The following is a 22,017-nucleotide window of genomic DNA, read 5'->3' as shown; positions in this document are numbered from 1 at the left end:
AAGCCAATGTGGCCCCATTTTGTTTTCTCCAGTGTCCATGCACCAGTGTCTACCAGATCTGTCTACCTGTTTCTTGGCCTTTCTAAAGTGCCTGTCATAGTATCTCAGCAGTTCATAGATTAAGCACTGACTTCTGCCTTAAAACTTGCAACTGGGTTTTTCCATTACTTCACATCTTTTGGAGAAGGTTTTGGCAGAGATGAGTCTTGCAGTGTGATATGAAAATAGGAAGGCTTGAATACTTTCTAGCTTCCCACAGGGGGGTGTTACAGGGCCTTTGCCATTGGGTTTTTCCCACTGTTGAGGAAACTCTACCTATGGCTTTCTTATGTTTATATCTGGGCTCTGTCAGTTGCAGTATGTTGGACAACTGCTGTGGTAAGTCTTGTAAGAAGAGGCAATCTTAGATCTAAGTTGGCCTACCCTTTCAGTATCAGACATAGGCTACCATCAGATATTCCATTAGGCTCCTGAAGTAGTATATGCATTGTAGATCAGTAGTAGAATCTTGAAGTGGATTTAGTTTTGGGAATTGTGGGTTGGTTTTTTTGTTTGTTTGTTTGTTAATTACTGCAGTACAATCAGCAGTGGGAGGACAAGAGAATGAACACTGTTTCTGTATAGGTCCATGTGAGAAGTGAGTGCCATCCTGTTACAAGCATCCCCTGGCTGAGCACGTGTGCCTGTACTCTCTTAGGGTACGTCCAGACAACCCGCCTTATCGGCAGGTAACGATCGATTTTTTGGGGATCGATATATCGTGTCTCAGCTAGACGCGATATATCGATCCCCGAATGCGCTCCTGTCGACTCCGGAACTCCACTGGAGTGAGCGGTGGTAGCGGAGTCGACACAGGGAGCTGCGGACGTCAATCCCGCGCCATGAGTAAATCGATCTAAGATACTTCGACTTCAGCTACGCTATTCACGTAGCTGAAGTTGCGTATCTTAGATCGATATCCCCCCAGTGTAGACCAGCCCTTAGTCTGTGGTGACCTCTGTTGGTGCTTTCTCAGGCAGTTTTCAGTAACTCAGCTCTCTGGCTGAGACACACACAATCGGTATGTGAAACAAACCAGGCCCCTTCTGAGGTATACACTCCACCAGGGGCCTATTCCAGTACCCCTCCCTTGGTATCTCTGTGGCCCTCACTAGGCTCAGTCTTTAAGTAGTCCTGGCCCTGATATGGGGTCGTGCCCCCAGGGCTTCCTCTCTGGAGACTCTTCACCCTTTCTGGCCCCAGCTGTTCTTCTATCTTCAGTCCCAGCAGCCAGCCAGGAGTTCCCTCTCGCTTCCACAGATCCCGACAGCAACTGCTCTGTCCATGGTCCTGCTGCTCCTTCTGCCAAACAGCCAGGAACACAGTCCTCATACCTCCAGCAACTGACTGTCTCTAGTGCTACAGCTACTTTTATATGGCCCTCCCAGGGCCCTGATCGGCTGCTTCCTGCAGCCTCTCTCCAATTGGCTGCTTTCCCCGCAGCCACTCTAGGCAGCCTGGAGGACTTCTCTACTGCTCTTTTCTGAGACTGGGTATGGTAGGAACCTGAGGCTGCCAGCAGGGGGCCTCTGGGCCTAGTCCACCCCATTACAATCCAAAAAACTGGTTTTTAAAAACAATATTAGGAAGACTGAATTTTTTAAAGTAGAAATAGATATTAGGAGCCAAACTCTGCTCTCCAAGACCTGTTCTCACTGAAATCCAAGGAAGCAGCATTCATGTAACTGAAGGCAGAGTTTGGCAGTTCGAATTCAGAGGCAGTTCTGCATCAGAACATAACTGATTGAACATTGAGCCTAGAACAATTAGCATTGCCTTCTTAAACATTTTAAAGCAACTATTTTAGTAACCCTAAGATTGGGACATAAAACTGAAAAAAATCTGGGAAATATTTTTAAGTGATTAAGAGAGAGATTCCAATTTGATGACCTCTAGCTACAGACCAGTACAACATAGGCAGTAACTCTACAAGCTCAACCCACCAACATGTTGGAAACCTGATGTGGGGGGAACCTCTCTAGTTCTACATCTATAGTACTTATATGCCCCCTACTACCATAGGATCTGAGCACCTCCCAATCTTTAGTGTCTTCATTCTTGCAAGACTTCTGTCAGATAGGGAAGTATTATCATCCCAACTTTATAGATAGGGAATTGAGGCAGTGAGAAACAAGGGGCACTTCTACACTGCAGCTGGAGGTGTATGGCCAAAGGAAGCAACTCTATGCTTCTTCCCACTGCAAACTTTAGTATAGGGGGACACACTGGGGAAATGAGGGTGCATGCTGGGACTGGAAAGGGGAGTGGCTGCAGCACTGGAGGATTATACAGCCCTGGGGAGGTTACTATAAATTGGAGCAGCTCCCAGGGCTCCTCTCACTCATGCTGGGGTGCAAGTCACCTTTGCCTCCTTCTCATCCTGGGCTGAGCCTTTTGTACTGCACTTCTCAGTGTTACTGACTTCACTGGGAGCTGGAGCTGGCCCCTAATCCTGTACTGCATTGTTATCACAGCAGCAAATACACTGATTGCAGACTGTTGCAATGCCTACAGTGGGGAAGCATACATTACTGCCTACAGAGAATGATAATGAGTGCAGTGGGGAGATGGATTGCAGGGGAGCATGAGAACATAATCAAATTTTGTCTGGAGAAGTCCCTAAAGCTTCCCCAGGTGTCAGTGTTGAAGGATGCAGTTCAAAGGCATGAGCCCAAGCTCCTAAACCTCAGTCTTGCTGTGTAGATATGAAGGGCGTAATGTGCCATGTATAGACCTTTGGGGGTTGTTAGCAGATGTGTGTTCTTTCTCAACCATGTAACTACTGCCAGGTGTTTTAGGTATATGTCCAGACAGAATGTACCTGCTGTGTTGCCAAACATCCCACGTATGTCCCTTTGGAATGGAACAGCTGTGTGGTTGATCCCAGGAATGACATAACATTAATTTCAATGGAATTTTAACTGAATGATGGCAGCCCAGCTAGGGTAGTGGAGAACCAGCAATAAAGGAGGTAATACTGTTCTCAGGGTACAAAGTGTGGCAGGGGTACCAGAGGGATAGACATTGGACCAGAACACAGATGCCCTTCTTTAGCACATTCTAATCAGAAGCTAGAGTGGGGAGCAGAGCAGGATCTTCACTGGCTCACCAACAGGCAAATTCTGCATCACATTCATTACCTAATCAGATAAACAAGAATAAATAAACTCCTCTTCTTTCCCTCATTTTCTTTCTATTTCTATGTCTTTCACTCCCCCTTCCTTTCTCGCACACTTTGATTCTTCATCCTTCTCCTGCTCCACCATTTTTCACTGCCTTTCTCTGTTTATTTCCAGTTTCTGCCTCTGATACTCTGTTTCTCTCTTTTGCTGTCTTGTCCTTTGTGTCCTCTTTCTCCCTGCCTCCCTATCTCACTCCTCACAGCTGTAGGCTTCTCCTCTATCCTTTTCTGTCCTTCGTCTCCCTTATCTCTACCCACCCTTCACTGACATAGCGAGACAAGTCTATTCCTTTCTCACTCTTTCTGTGGCTCTGCCAGGAGACAGAGTGTTAAAAAATGAAGGATGTAAGTAATTATTTTGAGTGAAACCCTGACAGACTAAATTAAGAGAGCAACATGGGCTGCTCTTGGCAGGTGTGTCTCATGAGTGGGAGCCTGCTACCTTTGTGCAGTGATATGCTGAGCGACCTTGCCCTAGGGAGATCCTGCCACCCTTTCATGGCATTTCATGTATTTCTTTAATGCCACAAGAAGTAAACTAATCCATCTCATTAGAAAGCAGGGTCTTTATGGTATTCAGAAAATTCTCCTTTGAAGCAAAATGCAAGAATTTTGTTTCTGTTTCATAACGTTTCTTGCTTTGCATTATTAATAGCACTTGGCACTTCCCAGCTGTTAACTAACTAATCCTTGCAACCCCCTCTGCGAGGTGAATAAGTATTATTATCTCAAGTTTAAAGATGAAGAAACTCAGAGAAATTAAGTGATTTGGCTAAGGCCACAGAAAGAACTAGAATTAGAACTCAGGAGTGCTTGGGCTCCCAAGGCCACTAGTCAGTCTAAGTCTCTCTGTAACAGGGCGGTTTTGCATCATCCTGTTAGCAGGCACTGGAATCCTACAGGGAGCCCCTGGTTAATTCCTGATCACTCACTGCGGTAAAGGTAGCTTTTTCAACTCCACCCTGGATATAAGGAAAGTAGGAGTAGCCCTCTGGCAGAGGAGCTAAATTTTGTGACAGACAGGTCATGAGTAAAGAAGCCTAGAAGCTGCCAAACCTTAATTAGAAGACTCAGACTTAAATTTATGTTGTATTAGCCTGAGTTGCTTTGATAATAGAGCCAAATCCCAGGATGAGGGTAAAATTTTGAACTTATGCAATGTGTGTGTAGCCTTTGTTTGGCACAGCATCAGGACTCCAGTGTCTTATATTTTACCATTACAACTTGCTGGGAAGTACTAGAAAATACTTCAGAGCTGAGGCTCTTTTGAAGTGCAATCAGGAAAGAGACTATGTAAAAATGGGTACCTTCTAACAACATAGCGTTTATTAGGGCTGGTCAACATTTTTTATTTATTTATTTTGTTAACAAGAAATTGGGTTTTTGACTAAACAAAAACGTATGTGGAAAGTCGCTGCTTTCCTTGAAGATTTTTAATCAGAAAACCAAAAACTGAATTTTTCAATTATCATCTGAAATTTTTCAGACAAAAGAGGGCAAAACCTCAAAAATATTACAGTTTTCATTCCACAATTACATGGTTTGGAGGGGGTGGTGGTTTGTTTTTGAAACAAAAAGTCAAAATCTTCCACTGAAAATATCAGTGAAAATGTATTTTTTTTCTTTTTTGGCAAAATTTTCCATTGGGGGAGGGAGAACATTTTCTGATCATTTCTGAATGTATATTTGGAATATCCATAACTTGTTAGATGCATACAGGAAGATACAGATCCAGATTTTTAAAATCACTTAGGCATGCTGCACTCAGCATTGCTGGGAAAATCAAGGAACAAGGACCTGGTATCAAATTTTCATGAACAATGGTTCTCTAAAATTGGGGTAATACTACTTCTCTACCTGAGAAGGGACTTGTAAAGATACTATGGTAATGGGTGCCATATAAGTACCAAAGACATACAGAACTAGAGGGGTTTCCCCCAAAATCAGGTTCCAGCATGCTGGGGTGTTGTATGTGGGGAACTCGTAGAGTTACTGTTTACGCTGTACTTGTTTTGTCTCTAAAGATCTTCGATTTGGCATATTTCTCTAACATTAAATCACTCAAAACATTTCCCATAATTTTTCAGTTTTGATGTCCCAATTTTAAGGTTACTTAAATAGTAATATGTGATCTCAGTCAAGGGTGATAACACACGCTAATGTGGAGCATCACACACAAACGTAACCCAAATTGGGAATTCTGAAAGCTGGAACAGCAGAGTTTTCCTCTCCTCATACATTAATTGATAATTGTTTTCTTTTTCCTTCTCCTTGTTAGTTTAGTGCTAGCAGAAGTTGGCAGATTTAAAGCCCTGGAGGTAGAAGTCTTAATTATCCACAAAATAGGTACAGCATCGTCAGCAGCAGCAAACACTTTCCTTCCCACACACACACCACCTGTCAATACACCTTACTGAAGGGACCACTTACACAGCCAAGAAAGTACTTTAATCTCCATGTCTATTCAGTACTCTTGGTCTGTCTGCTGTGATTGCCAATAAAGGTATCTGTTTGTGCTATGGACATCTCACCACTCTGAACTAGATTCACACCAGCAAATTATTTTGGAGGCTATCAAACAGGGCTCAGATTATAAGGGATTTCTGGTACTACTGACCTGATCTCTGCTGGAATTTTGAGGAGACAGGCTCAGTATCCCATTGCCAAACCTGTGAACTGTCTAGTCTCCTACTCTGAACATTTAATTTCTAACCTGACTGGAATTTATCATGGATTTTTTCCCCTTCTCTACAATGCATGTGTAGGTACAAACAAAGTCACAATCCTACTATTCTGATGGACACCTTTAGAGATAAATTGAAGGATTATTAGCAGCCAGTTGACTAGGTCCCCCAGAGTGAATTTTCCAGGTAACATGCATTAGCAAACATCCTCCTAAGAGCTGCACTGTGTGTACAGACAGAATGGGGGGCAGTTAAAGGCCATTTGCTTCTCATGTGACCACTAAACATATCCGGTTCAAAGTAAAGATACCGCCCTGCCAAACCTAACACTGTCACACTCCTCCACTCACTCTTCACTCTCATTTGTAAGGAACTGCTGACATTCAACAACAGTACATTAGCTTTGGCTGAGAAACCCCAGCAGGAAGTATTAAAGTCACAGTGGGAGGAATCCCAGCTCTGTGCTCAAAACAAAATATCTGCTCTGTAAGGAAAAGAGCACGTTGTATAAAAATGAAGGGGAGAGTGACTGCACCATAAGGTGCAGATGTTCACCATCCATGAGTGTTTGGGTCATAGGGGGAAGGTCCCTGCTCTACAGGGCTCACGTTAGAAATTCAAAGGGCAATCATTCCCATCCATAAAATGTTGGAAATACAAACAAATTCCCTGGTGTCTGTTAGAGAATCTAATAAGAGTGATCAAGCAAGTGTGCTGGATAAGTTCTAGTCAAGTACATGGATCCAATCAATTCTGGAGAAGTACTGGATTAACAGGTTTTCTTCCCTGCCTCCCTCCCCAATACTTCTTCAGTACTCCATGGAAGAAGTGCCCGAGAGATCTTGTCTTATATCTTGTAAGTGCCAATAGAGAGATTTTGTTGGATAGCCCTGAATAAGGCAATCCATGTTCCTACCTAATTTGAGTTTTTTGGGGTTTTTTTGGTTTTTTTACAGGACTAATCAGAATTTTCCCCCAAAAAATCTTTCAAATAGATTTGAGACCTCCTGACAAATATTTATGTAGGTGATGCCTTCAGATCATGATATCCTTACTCCTACTGCGTAATACCTTACTCCACAAGCAATCCCATCCAAAGCCAACTATTCCACATGATTTAAGAGCCCACATTGATGAACCAAACATCTGGCTGTTTCAGCATCTTACATGGGAGCACTCGTAGGCCAGTCCTGACAACAGCTCCAGTGGGGTTTCGATGCTCACCTCTGTATCCATCAGTCCAATCCTCTTCCCAGGGGGTTCAAAAGGTCAAGGCTTCTGATATACATCTCATTTTCATGAGGCTCACAGGGGAGAACCATCATATAACTATACTTCAGCCTACTTCAATTAATCTCAAACAGCATATTTTTGTGTGTCTCTCCCAAAGAGGTTAACAAAGTCCACACACTGTTTAATCAACAATTAGATAACACAAAGTTCAGCTCAAGCATTCTCCTCAGGTTTGGCTATTTCTTGGTTCCTATGTCAGGACAGCTCAGCCCACACTCTAGATCCTCTCTTTCCCCTGTACAGCACCTTCACTTGTAGCTGAATATATATCCCTTATATCTCACTTATACTTCATTTAGTCTAGCAGAACCCACTGAACCCTTTCCTAGTGGTATCAGCACCTGCAAACAGAATAGGGTGTATAAGGCAAACACTACTGTCTTGTTGCATTCTGATACTCCTGTTTCCTATTAAAAGTGTGTGTGCATGTGCACATGCATGTACGTTTTTAATGCTTATAAAATTGTCAGGCTGAAACTGGAGTCCCCTATTTATTCACATAACAGAGACAGCTTTGTGCTGCAACTGTGACCAGGTAGGAGCTTTCCTAACGGCTAGAAAATGACACTCTCTTGACCCATTCAATTTTTGAAATCTCTTCTGAGACTGCCAGTTGGTGTCCATTGTGTTGGTGGTTTGTGTGAAGTGGTTAGCTGTCCAATGGGAACAGGCCCATGATCACCAACCTCTTTACACACAGGCCACAAAGCAGAATTCTGCTAGCAAATGGTAACTACCTTCAATTGCTACTGATCTGGGCTGGATTCAAGCCAGAGGCACAGGAAGGCTACGAGCCAGATTCATCTCTGAGCTGGTGCAGTTGCTGGCACAGACAGAGGCAGTTTGCACCTCTTCTATTCAGGGGCTGCAAGGCCAGCCAATATGGCCTCCCATGTAGACAAAAACAGCCCTAAACTATGCCCTTGCTTCAGTGACCCTTACAGTCTTTTTACAGGAGTGCAGGATTGCCAGGGTACAGATCCACCCCAGCCACATCTCCTCCAGCCCATCTGCACTCCACTGCAGAACACAGGGAGCTGATGCACAGGTGGTAAAGAGTTGGCTGAATCAGCTCTAAATCTGCGTGCAGGTGTCTCTGTGCCAGGGGTATTTTCCAGGGGAACTTGCATCTGCCCTTTGGTCCCTTTGCACTGGTCTAGTTGGTATAAAGAGGCCACAGATTAACAGTTATTCCAGCACTATGGGCCTGATTCAGATCTCATTAACTTTACTCATATACCAGTGTAACTCCATTGATTCCATGGAGTTAATCCTAGATTACATTAGTGAGAGATCAAGATCAGGCTTGCGTGTCATATTACTAATTGCATGAACTATCCAGTCCCCTGGAGTTTCACAGTACTCAAATGAAACAATGGTAGTCTTGGCACTAGCCTAATAATTTAGCCTTGATTTGCATTTTATCCGACCCACAGGTCCACTGGAAAAGATGACCGGTATTTTTGGCTTGGGGCAAGCAATAATGGACTGCGCGTGTGTACAGGAAGATATTGGCAATATGAAAAATGCCTCCCAGTCCAAACAAAGCCTACTGGAGAGAGATGGATCTTCTAGTAAAAGGAAATGAGATGGCAATACCCACAGAGTTTTTGCTTGTTTCTAAGATAGACTGAAGAGAAATTTATCACATCAGATAGCCCTACACCAACCTATAGCAAAAGGAAAGGAAGCTCCTAGTAATGGAAGAACACTGGTACTACAAGGCTGTGATGAGACCAAAGACCAAAAACAATATAATGGTAAGCTCAGAGCTAAACACAGTGCCTTGCTGCACAGAATGACCTTGGTGGGACTCGTGTCCCTCATGCTGGAGGATCTCAAGGGCACCAAGAACATGATATGATTGGGAAGGGAAGTTGCATCTCCTGTGAATTAATTCATTGAGCTTTAGTTTCCCCCAGTGGGAATTTCACCCTCCCATCTGGATGCAAGATGCTACAGTGGCAGCTGCACTAGGTGTAGGGTATGGGAGAAAAACAGTCTGAATAAGCTGAGATTTTCATGTGGATCTGCCTTCATGTTGGGCTGGCCTGTGGGAACCCATAGTCACATGCTTGTAGGATGGGGAAAGGAATCTTAATAAAAAGAGAACAAGGGCAAAAGCTACTGAAGAAGGGTTTTGTGGTATAATGAAACATACATGAAAGCGCTCAAGAGTTGCTAGGCAACAGTGCCCTGCCCTCAAGATCACTGAGCTGCCAATGAGATTTCGTTCCATCATAATGCTTCTGTCTAGCATTTCACTGGGCAAGGAATTATATTGCGAGAACAGAGTTCAGTGAAAACTGATCTGAAATAGTCCCAGCTGCTTCTGAGGACACTTAGGAGCTCCCTGACTTGTGCAGATGAACAAAGCTCTGTGGATGAGACTGTTAACTTTCTAATTCATCTCCAGATATTTAACTATGACTCCAAACACATAGTGTACAAGTAGTCTGAGTTTTTAAACCAAGTCTCCTTAAGAAGCCCCTTATTACAAATTAATCCCTGGAGCACTCCCTGTCCAGGAGCTATTGCTTCTCATTGCTCATGAATTTTTCATTAGTTTTTAGCGTAAGAGGAAATTTTGCCTCCCGGCAGCAAAGGGTTAACAAAAGCTCCAATAATTAAATGATCAGCAATCAGCTAAGGCGCTCTCCAATGCAAAGTCTGGTAAATATCAGTTCTACTTCTTCTCCAGGATAATGCACCAAGAAAACTTCTGAAAGTCCCCTGCAGGACTACAGCTAACAGTCACAAATGTTTCTTACACGGCTCAGTCTCCCAACCACAGAATGACTATGCCCCCCCTCCGCCCCATGGCAGACAAGCCTTTATACACAATGGGCCAAATAGCATCAACAGGAGTTATACCTGCTTCCTCCAGGTTTGAATCTGGTCTAATATAATGGCTAATATAGTGAGTGTGTTAGAAAAAGAGATCTAATAAGGTGTTAATGAAAGACCAAAATTAATGTTGGCCCCAGGAAATTAAAAATTGCATGCTGTGGTATAAATGGAGTAAGTTGGCCTTTAATAGACCCTTGACATTTCTCTCCCTTTCATCATACCCCACATGGGAAAATCACTGTAATGTGCAATCTCTCTGAATGGAAGCTTCAAGTTCTCTATCTCCAGGGAAAGTACAGATTGTTCTCCTTACTGGCATGAGATAGCCAGTTAAGACGGTAGAGATGGGAACTAATTACCATGGAAATTAAATCAGCCATAGAACCCTCTCTCCTTCTCTACCCTTTAAACTGGATAGAATCTGGTTCTCTCAGATTCTTCAGAGCGGAGAAGGGGAGACAGGAAGGCTTTCTGAACGGTTGGGCTCATACCATGAGGCTTTCAAGCCAGGATCCAAATGTAACATTTGTTAAAGCATGATGCCTAATGTCACGAAGACATCCTTGTTCTACTCTCAGCAACACTAAGAGTGCTGCATCCTAATCAACAGCACCACAAGCCAAACACACATGGAATATATGAGCCAGAGGGATGATTCACCTCTGGAGGAACTGGAAGATAAATAGCAGAACTGTTGTCATCCTCCCTCAAAGATTCCCTGTGGGTGGGTAGCTTTAAATTCTGCTACTGACAGCTACCTGCAGATGTACTGATTCAGCACATTTATTAGTCAGCTTGGCCCCGCTCCTCCCTAGGCTAGTCCCATTTATTTGTGGCAGCAGCTGGATATAGGGGGTTTCATGTGGCTTATGCCACTAAGTCCCCAATCCTGGCAGTGAACATACATGAAAAATAACTTCCCTCTTGTGACATTAATTTAAAGAGCACAACACGTTCTTTGTTTTGCAATAGAGTGTGTATGGTTTTGTTATTGAGAATGTGTAAATGTCAAAAATATTTGTTGAGAGCAGTTTTTGCAAGCTGAGTTAAGGTTAAATTTTTGAGTCAATTTTACAGTATGACAATTTAGCTAGGTTCTTTTACAGTCTTTTCTGCAAGAAGGGAATGACTTGGTGATATACAGTGTGTAGTAATAACCTCAAAATTCCCTCCCAGTCACAGACATTTGTTAATGTAATCTGCAAATATACAGTTATTATAAACAGTATCAAAACAATGGCACAATCAAATGAAAAATGAATCGCCAATGCACTGGTGTTAATAAGAAATGTACCGTTGGCATAATACATTATGCTGGTATTCTTCAGATACCAGAATCTTGTAAGAACTGTTTGGATTTTACACCGTAATTGATGCAACTAGAGTGAAGTTATTTTTTATGCCTGTTGTAAATAAAATGTAACTAGATATCTGTATTGTCAAGCTAGTACAAATATTAAGAAGTCAACTCCAGGGGTAATAACAAATAATTCAGTCAGGCAGATATCTGTCCAGTTATTGAATTTTGAGGAAAGTACATGTCAAAAGCTAGATCTACAATTAATGTACCTTTATGACTGAGGTTAATGAATTCAGACAAATTTTGCAAACCCACAGAATAATTTGCAATGCACCAAATTCTAAAATGCGTCTTTGGTTTGTCTATCCCTTATCAGAATGTTGCAGTGCTGAAGCTCTCTGCAACTCCATCAAATGCAAGCATATATTAAAGTCTGAGTGATGCTATTTTAGAACATTAGGGGCCTGAACATCCCAAGAGATACATGCATGCAGCTCCCAGAATGGCTGGACCCCAAGATCTTGAAATGAAGCTGTGTGTGTATGGGAGTTTGAGAGAGACAGAGGGAATGGGGAAAGAGAGAGAGAACAAGATCAGCTCAGGAAGCTGCTGTATGCAGATTTTTCAAACGTGTTTATATAATCTGCAAATAACACCCCACTGCCTGCCCTCCAACAGCCAACTCTTGATTCGATCTGTCTTGGCAGTGTCTGGGAGAGATGCTCCCACTGGGAAAACATCCACAGATGCCTGAGGACTAAAAGTCAAAGTCATCATTAGATGTGGTGGTGGAGTCTGCAGGACTGCAGAGGACACGGCTGAGGGGAAGTGGCATGAAGACTCGGTATGACTGAATTCTTTCAGTACACCCACAACTAATATTTACAGAGAGGACTGTACTTTCTCCCCCTCCCCCACATCCCACCACCATTGCAGCTTCCAACGTCTGTTTGGGGGTGCTGTATTTTGTAAAGGACTTTGTTAGTTTGGTTAATTGCCATGGGTTAGGTTACTGATCGTGGAAATAATGGACTCAGCTTGAACTACAATTAGAAAGTGGAGGCAGTGACTGAGCATGATTTTCTTTTAAACACACAACTCTGCCAATCATCTCAATCCTAATCTGCATCATCCCCCATTATTCCAGTTCTGAGCCTAAGACTCAATCCTCACCTGAAATACTCCCTGGTGTTTTCATGCTTGGCCTCATAGGAGATCTGCGGTGTCCTGTGCTATTCCAGTCCTGGGATCCCACCCAGCTCAGCAAATTAATCTCATTAACACCCTCTGCCAGTCAAGAATGTGACGAATACCGCCACACAGCAACTACGTTTTCACTTGTGATAGGATGATAATGCAAATTTAGGGCCATATTTTCAAATGCCTAAATTGAGCCTGGAAAATTTGCATGTGCACCCAATGCACTTGCGAATCCTGAAATTGCTTGCACAGATGAGTCTTTGCACGTATTATCAGTCAGCTCAGTTGCAGGTGTATCCCAAAGTTTCATGTTGCTCACCCTTCGTAAAATCCTTAGACCGGCTTTGTGCCTACAGGTGTAATCATGGTGGACAGAAAGAGATTATGCTTCAGGGGTGGGAGTGAGGAAAGGTAGCAAACGCTTCTTCCACAGCCTACCCCAAAAATGCAAACACCAGCTTGGCTTCTTTCAGCTCTTGCTGGAGCGGAGATTGATTTGGCTGCTGCTCACTAAGGCAGCATCTGTGGCGCAGATATGCCCTCCCATTGCTGTGGCAGCTGCTGCCAGGGGAACCCCCCTCCTGGGTCCTTCACTAGTGCCGATAAGAGCGCAGTGGAAAGCGCTGTGTCGTCCTCCCCTTCCCTTACCTCACTGCTCCAGCAGCACGTGAGGTGAAGACGGGTGGGGCCATGCTACTGCTGTACTGACTAGAAGGTACGGCCCACATCTCTCCTCACTGTCAGTCCAGCCCTAGTTTGAAGTTTAAAGAGCTGGTACTGGGAGAGAGCCTGGAGGCCCCCCGCCACCACCACCACCCAGGAGAAACAAGCTTGCCACCTCACTTAAGTCAGGGGAGATTTGCTCCCCTACCTTGCTCTCCACACCAGTTAAGAGAGACCTCCTGCAATCAGGGAAGTCTTTCCTATCTCAGCAACCAAAGAGGACGGCCCATCCCTAAATGACTACCCAGCCCACCTTGAGAAGGAACCTGCTCCCCATTCTGCAAACCTCCCCATTGCCAGAGGCCACAGGATGACCCACCTGCCCCCACCTCAGCTGCTGCAAGGACCGGGTGTTTAATAAAGGAGCCAGCTAGAAGAACTTTCACCAGGCGCTGGAGACAGGGAAACATGGTGAAGCTGGGAGAAGGAGGACTGATGGAAGTTTTGAGGTAGGAAAGAGTATAAAACTGATAAATTTAAGAGGGGAAGTGAAGCAAATGGAAGGAGGAAGTAATTTATCCAGGGAATGTCAAATGTATAAGCAACTTGGCAGGGCATGGGTGGAATTTGAGGGAGCCCCTTTTCAAAATGTCGGCAACACACCCCTGAGGGAGACTCTTGCTGGCCATCTCAGCAAAGAAGCTAACTATTGAACAGGCCATGAGACGGACTTCTTCACTCACCCCTGCCAAGGGTCTCTCCAAAACACATTGCAGTCATATCAGCAGGGCACTGGGGGGCATGGATCAGCATTCATGTCGCATTCCCTGTCAGTTCCCGGCCCAGGCCAGGGAAGCTAATGGTCCAACTAGTGGACCAAATTCGGTGATGAATCTTGGTCACATGCCAGCATACGCTAAGAAGAAGCAGGGCAATTTGCACTGATACTCCTCATGCTGTACCGCCACCTGCTCTGTGCATTAAGGATGGGATTTTCAAAAGTGCCTAAGTGACTCGGGATCATGAGTCCCATTAACCTCCAGTGGGACTTGGAATCCTAAGTCACTTAGGTGTCTTTGAAAATCCCACTCTAAATGAGTTCAGTCTCCAGAGCCATCACTATGCTGGGGCTTTCTGCCAGCATTGATATTTACTAGATGTGGGGAGGAAATTGATTATAAGTAACAAAAATAAACCTTTGGCCAACCAAAAAAAAAAAAAATCAGCAATTCAGGTAAACGTGGCAAACAGACTTTTTCTTAGTCTGCTGGTTTCTATTTTTCTGAAGCTCTCTGGGCCAGTCAAAATGCAGGCCTGCAGCAAACAATCCAGTGAGCAATTGTCACTTAACTGCACTAACATCCATGAGAGAGAATGACAGCATTTTCTTTGTGCATCGCACAGTCCTCTGACAGAGAGAGAAAAACAACTACAGTGAAGCCTCTCCAAGAGACCATACTCATCAGGCAACTCCTGATTGTAGGAGACAGATTACCGCCAAGTCTCCACACACACACAACACCAAATTCTCATAAGCTTACTCACAATATATGCTGAGAAGTGTTGAGCACCCACACTCCGAAAATCAGGCCCTTTTAAGGTCTCAATTTCTTGTGACACCCAGATTCACTAATCACGGCTGAACATTTTATGTTTAATTTAATATCGTTTTATAAATAAATATTTAAAACTGGCCAAAACCATTCTCCTGATACAACAGTCTCTTCTAATGACACTAAAAACTCAGGATCTCTCAGCATGCTTTTCAGACCGCTGCCTAAAGATCACGTAGTCTATTTTTTTCTAAACAGCCATCATTTTGCTGGTGCAAAATATGACTCTGGGTTTTAAGGCCCCTTTGAAAATGTAGTCTGGGATATCTGGAATGTGCCCTTTGCTCTTGACACAGAAATGTCCAAGCATATGGAAAGAGGCCATCCTGCCTTGTCCTTCCTGTCAAGATCAAGGAGGTCACCAACTTGGAAGAGGACAGAAACCAAGATCAAAATAATGGACAAAGGATTTACAAGGAGCTGGAGACGAATTACCAACTTGTTTACCTGCCACTAAGAACCTATCCCTTCTTCAGGACTTGCTTAGGTAAATTATCACTCTGCAAACCAGTGAACGGAGATTAAGTTGCCCAGCTCTCATTAACATTAATGATAGATGCATAGCTAAATCTTTGCACGCTAGTCTGAAGATAAATCACAGACTCTCATCTGTAGGGTGCTCAGAACTCAGTATATTTGCAATGAATGGGTCAGCCATTCTTTGCAAGGCCCTTCTTTGAAGCAGCAATGAGAATGAGGTAGGTGAGCTGTGTATTAAGCCTCTTCTTTACCCCACTAGCACTTACCCCGGCAGCTTTGCATTGAAGTGGGAAAGGGGAAAAGTAGAGCTATATGAGTCTATCTTGTTGCCATCCCAGTAATATCAGCCAATATTCTGGGGGAAGGGGCTGGCAGGGATGATTTAATTTAATTATTTTATTGAGGAAGAGAAGAGAAAAGAAGTCACAAAAATTCTATACATGTGCTACTGCAGCTGATTTTTAATAAAGGATGAAGGCTGAAACATTTTCATATAGGGATCTGGAAAGCTAAAAATAACTTCTATTTAAAAAACAAAACAAAACAACTGCCCATGGAAGAGTCTGTGTTGAATATATTCTGCAGGAAATCTCTAACTGTGTCTTTCGTTTTCTCTCTTTTCTGCAACCCTTTCCCCAGCCTACCCCCTGTCGTTTCCCTGGAGTTGAAGGACAGGTGGTCATTTTTAAACTGCCTCAAAGAATCCTTGGCTGAAGAGGGTAGTTAAACCAGTTAATATTTCACAGGAGGCTGGTTCTGTCAAGTCTAGGCTCGCTACAGTTTGCCTCCGAGATGCTGGGATTTTGTCTGATTTGATGGCAATCACAACCTTTCACCTCACAGAGTCTCTATGTAATAGTGCTCCATAAGCTTTTAGACCTTTTTCTCCCTGACCTCTTGTTCTTCTACCTCAGAATCTCCAACACACTCTCTCTCTTTGCAGAACTTGTGTACAGTAAAAAAAAAATCATACGAGAGGGTAGCAGGGGTTACCATAGGATAGGCAAGAAGTTGCAGGGCACACTGAATTATAGCGCATAAGTCAGGGATAATCACTAGGTGGACCACAGGCCAAATCCAGACCGGCAGATGCTTTTGAACAGACCACAAAATCTTTTTATTTACTTATTGTTGTCATTATTGTTATTTTAAAAATTATTTTTACCCTCTCATTCTCTCACAACGCGACCTCCAATACATTGTACTTTGAATTAATGACTGACTGGTTCTCCTTAATTCCTATTCACTTCGTTTGAGCTATCAGTTTTCGCCAAAAAAAAACCAAAAACCAAGAGTATTTTCCTTTTAAAAAATATTACATTTTCCACTGTATGCTCAGAGGCTCCTTTACCCTATTGAAAGCTATAGTCCCACCTGCAGCGCTTTCAACCTTTAACAGCACTATGTTTAAACATGGCAGCAAAAAAAAAAAAAAAAAAAAAAAGGAAAGTTGACAACGAAAACCGTTCATTTACAGAAGAGTGGACCAATGCTTATTTTTTTCTTTTGCCACAGTCTCCAAAGGCGTAACCAGTATGTTTCATTTGTAGAATGGTTTGATTTTATTTTTCATTTAATGCACTAAAAATATGACAAGGGGGTATATTACTAATGGACAGCATTGAATATGTTTGTTGAACAGGGGCACGTGCAGTGTGAAAAATGTCTCTCTGCAGTCAGTGACTTCCACCAGGTCAGTGGCTTGACTTTCTTTACAGTTTGGGACCAAACCTGTACTACTTAATACTTTGTGTATTTAATGTAAATGGTTTTAATAGATTATAATAACTTAGGCCCTAACATAGCATCTCAGGAAGAGCAGGAATAATTGCAGGCCAGGCTTGAGACTCATTGGAAAAGCACTGTGCTATGCCAGCCAGGGATCGCCTGTTACTAGAACAACAGTTTTGTAAGTTGTGATTGAAGTGCACTTGCATAGCTGTAATTGGGAAGCTTGCCCAGTGCCTGCCTGCAAATCAGTCCTTGCTTTCATGAGCAATACATTATTTCTAGAGCTGTCGATTAATCGCAGTTAACTCAGAAAAATTAATCATGATTAAAAAAATTAATCGGGATAAAGCACAGTTTTAATCACACTGTTAAACAATACCAATTGAAATTTATTAAATATTTTGGATGTTTTTCTACATTTTCATATATATTGTATTCTGTGTTGTAATTGAAACCAAACTGTATTTTTATTATAAATATTTGCACTGTAAACATTATAAACAAAATAAATAGTATTTTTCAAGTCACCTCATACAAGCACTGTAGTGCAATCCTTGTTGTGAAAGTGCAACTTACAAATGTAGATTTTTTTTTATGTAACTGCACTCAAAAACCAAACAATGTAAAACTTCAGAGCCTACAAGTCCACTCAGTCCTACTTCTTGTTCAGCCAATTGCTAAGACAAACAAGTTTGTTTACATTTACAGGAGATAAGAAGAGGGCAGCATTATTTACAATGTCACCAGAAAGTGAGAACAGGCATTTGCATGGCACTTTTGTAGCCGGCATTGCAAGGTCTTTACATACCAGATATGCTAAACATTTGTATGCTCCTTCATGCTTCAGCCACCATTCCAGAGGAAATGCTTCCATGCTGATGATGCTCATTAAAAAAAAAAAAGCTAATTAATTAAATTTGTGATTGAACTCCTTGGGGGAGAATTGTATGTACCCTGCTCTGTTTTACCAGCATTCTGCCATATATATTTCATGTTATAGCAGTCTTGTGTTGAAGGTCGTAATAACTTTGTACACAGTTCCTGTCCTGTCGCCTCGCACTATCTTTGCTCCTACAAGTCTTACGTCATTAAGGTTACAGTATGGCCTGACTCTTGCTAACTAACATCCATTAAGATCTCTTTAAATTTTTGTTAATTATTTACTGGCTTCCACACTTGGATAATGACCCAGCACATGTTGTTCATTTTAAGAACACTCACTGCAGATTTGACAAAACACAAAGAAGGTACCAATGTGAGATTTCTAAAGATAGCTACAGCACTCAACCCAAGATTTAAGAATCTCAAGTGCCTTCCAAAATCTGATCGGGACTGGGTATAGAGCATGCTTTCAGAAGTCTTAAAAGAGCAACACTCCAATGCAGAAACAACAGAACCCAAACTACCAAAAAGGAAAGCTGCTTTAGATTGTTATCGAGCAGAACTCGTCATCAGCATGACGCATGTCCCCTGGAATGATGGTTAAAGCATGAAGGGACATATGAATCTTTAGTGCATCTAGCATGTAAATATCTTGCAACTCAGGCTACAACCATGCCATGAGAACGCCTGTTCTCACTTTCAGGTGACACTGTAAACAAGAAGCGGGCAGCCAGGGCCGGCTCCAGGCACCAGCTGAGCCAATATCAAGAGGCGGCACTCTGGCTGCTACTGGGGCGGCACGTCCAGGTCTTTGGTGGCAATTCGGCGGCGGGTCCCCCAGTCCCTCTCAGAGTGAAGAACCTGCCGCCGAATTGCCACTGAAGAGTGGAGCGGTGCGATCGCGCTGCTGCGGCTTTTTTTCTTTTTTTGCCGCTTGGGGTGGCAGAAAACCTGGAGCCGGCCCTGTAGGCAGCATTATCTCTTGCAAATGTAAACAAACATGTTTGAGCAATTGGCTGAACAAGAAGTAGAACTGAGTGGACTTGCAGGCCCTAAAATTTTACATTGTTTTATTTTTGAATGCAGTTATTTTTTGTACATAATTCTACATTTGTAGGTTCAACTTTCATGATAAAGAGATTGCACTACAGTACTTGTATTAGGTGAATCAAAAAATACTATTTCTTTTATTTTTTACAGTTCAAATATTTGTAATAAAAAATAAATATAAAGTGAGCACTATACACTTTGTATTCTGTGTTGTGTGTATGTATATATATATATATATATATATATTTTTTTTGAAAGTGTAGAAGACATCCAAAAAATCTTTAAATGGTATTCTATTATTGTTTAAAAGTGCAATTAATCACAATTTTTTAATCGCTTGATAGCCCTAATTATTTTACATTTTTTTAAATAAAAGGAAAACTCATCTTATTTTGGGAGCCAGTGTTCTGTTTCTGGTACCCATTCATTCACATCAAAAGCTCACCAGAACGTTCACATCCAGCTGTGTCTCCTTTAGTTTTATTGATGATGCCATCTTTACAGCAGAAGAAACAAAACCCCACATTGAATTCAGGACAACTGAAAATTAGTTTTCACTCCTTTGTAAAACAAAGCAATCTAATGTTAGTTATGATATTTTCTACCAGGACTATCCCACTTTGGTTAAAAGCTCCTGTATGCAACCTGTTATGTTCCTGAAATGGTCTTTTATCTGATAGGTAGCCACTGCAGCCATGAGGACTATCATTTTCTAGTGCATACTGTATAGTGTGTTTTTATAGCTCAGTCCTCTGAGTGGTCAATGACTCCTCCAGTAGAGCTGCTCACTGGCTAATAGTGTTAATATATCTCTAATATATGAGTGCCCCTTCATAAGTTCTTTTCGTTATGACCAACACATTGGTACTTGGAGACTATAAGGTGCTGGCTTGTTCCTGCCCATAGAAGACCCACTACTACACCCAGAAGCTCTTTCTAGGAACAGTTTGTTTTATCAGATATAAGCAAATACAGCAAGAATAGTTCCTTAGCCTCCCTAGGCTACAGATGGATTTTCCCCTTTGTCCTTCTCCATCCTTCCTGCTTCAGGGCCTTTTGTAGGATTCTTCTGTGCTCTGTTAACCGAGCACTGCCTCCAAAGGCTTTCTCCCTTGAGGCCCTTTTCCCCTAGCTGGTTGTCACTGCCTCTCCTCCCAGAGGACTCTGGCAGCCATTCCCAAGAAACTTCCTGCTGCTCCTGTTCTACACACTAACTTGTTTCTTCCTTCCCTCCCGCCCTTAATGGGAGGGAGGAGCTTGGATTGTGCCGACTACACCATGTCAAAGGCACACCTGCCCTGCAGTGCCCTCTCCCCCCACGACGGGCCAGCAGGCTCTGGTGAGGCCTGCCTCAGTTTTCCCTTCTCTCAGGGCCCCTTAAAAAGTCCACATAGTCCAGATATTCACAACATTTCCCTTCTGAGGTCCAATTTATCAAGTGCTGCACAAAGTCCTTCAAAATAGTACTCAAACATACAAAGTGATTTAGTTGGGGCTGGTACTTCTTTGAGCAGTGGATTGGACTAGATGACTTCCTGAGGTCTCTTCCACCCCTAATCTTCTATGATTCTATGAAAGTCTTCCTCCCACTTTCTGCTGGGCCCAGCCCCTCCCTGAGCTCTGTCTTCCCTTCAAAGTTCAAACACTCTTCTGCACCAGTTCCAAGCCTTTCCTCCCCAAGGATGTGTCTTCTTGCTCTCCCAGCACCTCTCTCCTGGAACTTAGCCTTCTCCATAGACCTTCCCCACTAATGTCTTCCCCCTTCTAACTCAAGGCCCTGCAAGAGCATTCTTACTCCCTGCAGCATCTATAGGCATCTCCCCAAAACCAGCAGCTATCTCTCCCTTTATAAGACCCAGGTATCTTCCTTAAGCCCAACTGGGCAGCAGGTAATCAGTCTGGATGCACTGGACCCCACTTAAAGGTGCCAGTCTGCCTGTGACAGGCATATTTGTGCACGTTAGTTTGTGTACATAGTTCTCCATCTTCCTGTATTACTGATAACAAGCAGCAGAAAATATAGCTGTGTGCTACTTGTAAATAAATGGCATAGCCACATTGCCATGAAATAATGCATCCCCTATATGGCTGATCACATGACCTGATGGCATATACCGGTAAGTGTACTGGCTAGCATCCCCATACCTCCGTATAAACCAGTCTACCAAATGTGTGGTGTATTAGTGGACAATTACTGCAGTCCTTTGCCCCACTACAGATTAGTGTACCAGATACTAACCAGGACAAAAACGCATTCCCAACCTATGCCTCCATACAATTCTGCACCATATGCTGTGGTCTATTAAGACAAGTACACCAGCACCCAATATGGTATCGCAATACATGTGATGGTCCACTAGTAAACACAAAACAATGAAACTGGGCTTTGATGTATTAGTTTAGCTAAAGGTCAGCACATTAGATGCATAACTATGGGTGTGCATACATGCACACCTAGCGCGGGTATAAAATGCAGTGTTACCAGTGAGGCACAGCTTAAGCAAGCAGAGTAAAGACAAGCCTAAAGGGTTCAAGCATCTATGCGAATACATACGCTACATGCTGTGTTCTCGCCCAAGCCAGACCTCCCTGTCTACACGGCTTTTTCTAGCTGTGTCATGGTCCCCCTGCCTCCTGGAGTATTTCTCCGGGGCATAAAAAGAGTCCCCCGGGGGGAAGTCTCTAGCAAGGGAGCGGCAGCAGGGAAAGGTCTGGGCAGCTCCCCGCTACCCAGCCTTTCCTCACTGCAGGGAAACACTCCAGCAGAGGGGAAAGGCTCTGCCAGGGGGGGGGGAGCGGGGAAAGGCTCAGGCCCCACTGCCCCCCCCCTCTGCCAGAGCCTTTAACTGACAGCGTAGCATGGACACAGCCTGCTTTTTACGGTGGCATGTAGCTACACGTACTCTACATGCTGCCGCCAGCAGTGTGCAGCGTAGATGCATGTAGCCTGTGTGTGCTTTCTAGGTGCTAGTCCAAAAGAACACTGTGTGTACAAGGCTGCACCCTCAGTCTCACTGAGTTGCCATGAATGGGCTTCCGGCAAGAGTTCTC

At 43.2% G+C, this 22,017-nt stretch overlaps 1 protein-coding gene across 1 annotated transcript in view; it reads right to left on the bottom strand.

Moving 5' to 3' along the window:
• TMEM178B (transmembrane protein 178B) overlaps positions 1-22,017 on the bottom strand; it is a 345,704-nt gene that overhangs the window by 212,700 nt on the left and 110,987 nt on the right. The gene's annotated exons all lie outside the window — the stretch shown is intronic.

Source organism: Mauremys mutica, chromosome 1, assembly GCF_020497125.1.
Source record: "Mauremys mutica isolate MM-2020 ecotype Southern chromosome 1, ASM2049712v1, whole genome shotgun sequence".
Classification (NCBI taxonomy): Eukaryota; Metazoa; Chordata; order Testudines; family Geoemydidae; genus Mauremys; species Mauremys mutica.
Note: the sequence above shows the minus strand (reverse complement) of the source record. Positions and strands in the feature narration are given on the sequence as shown.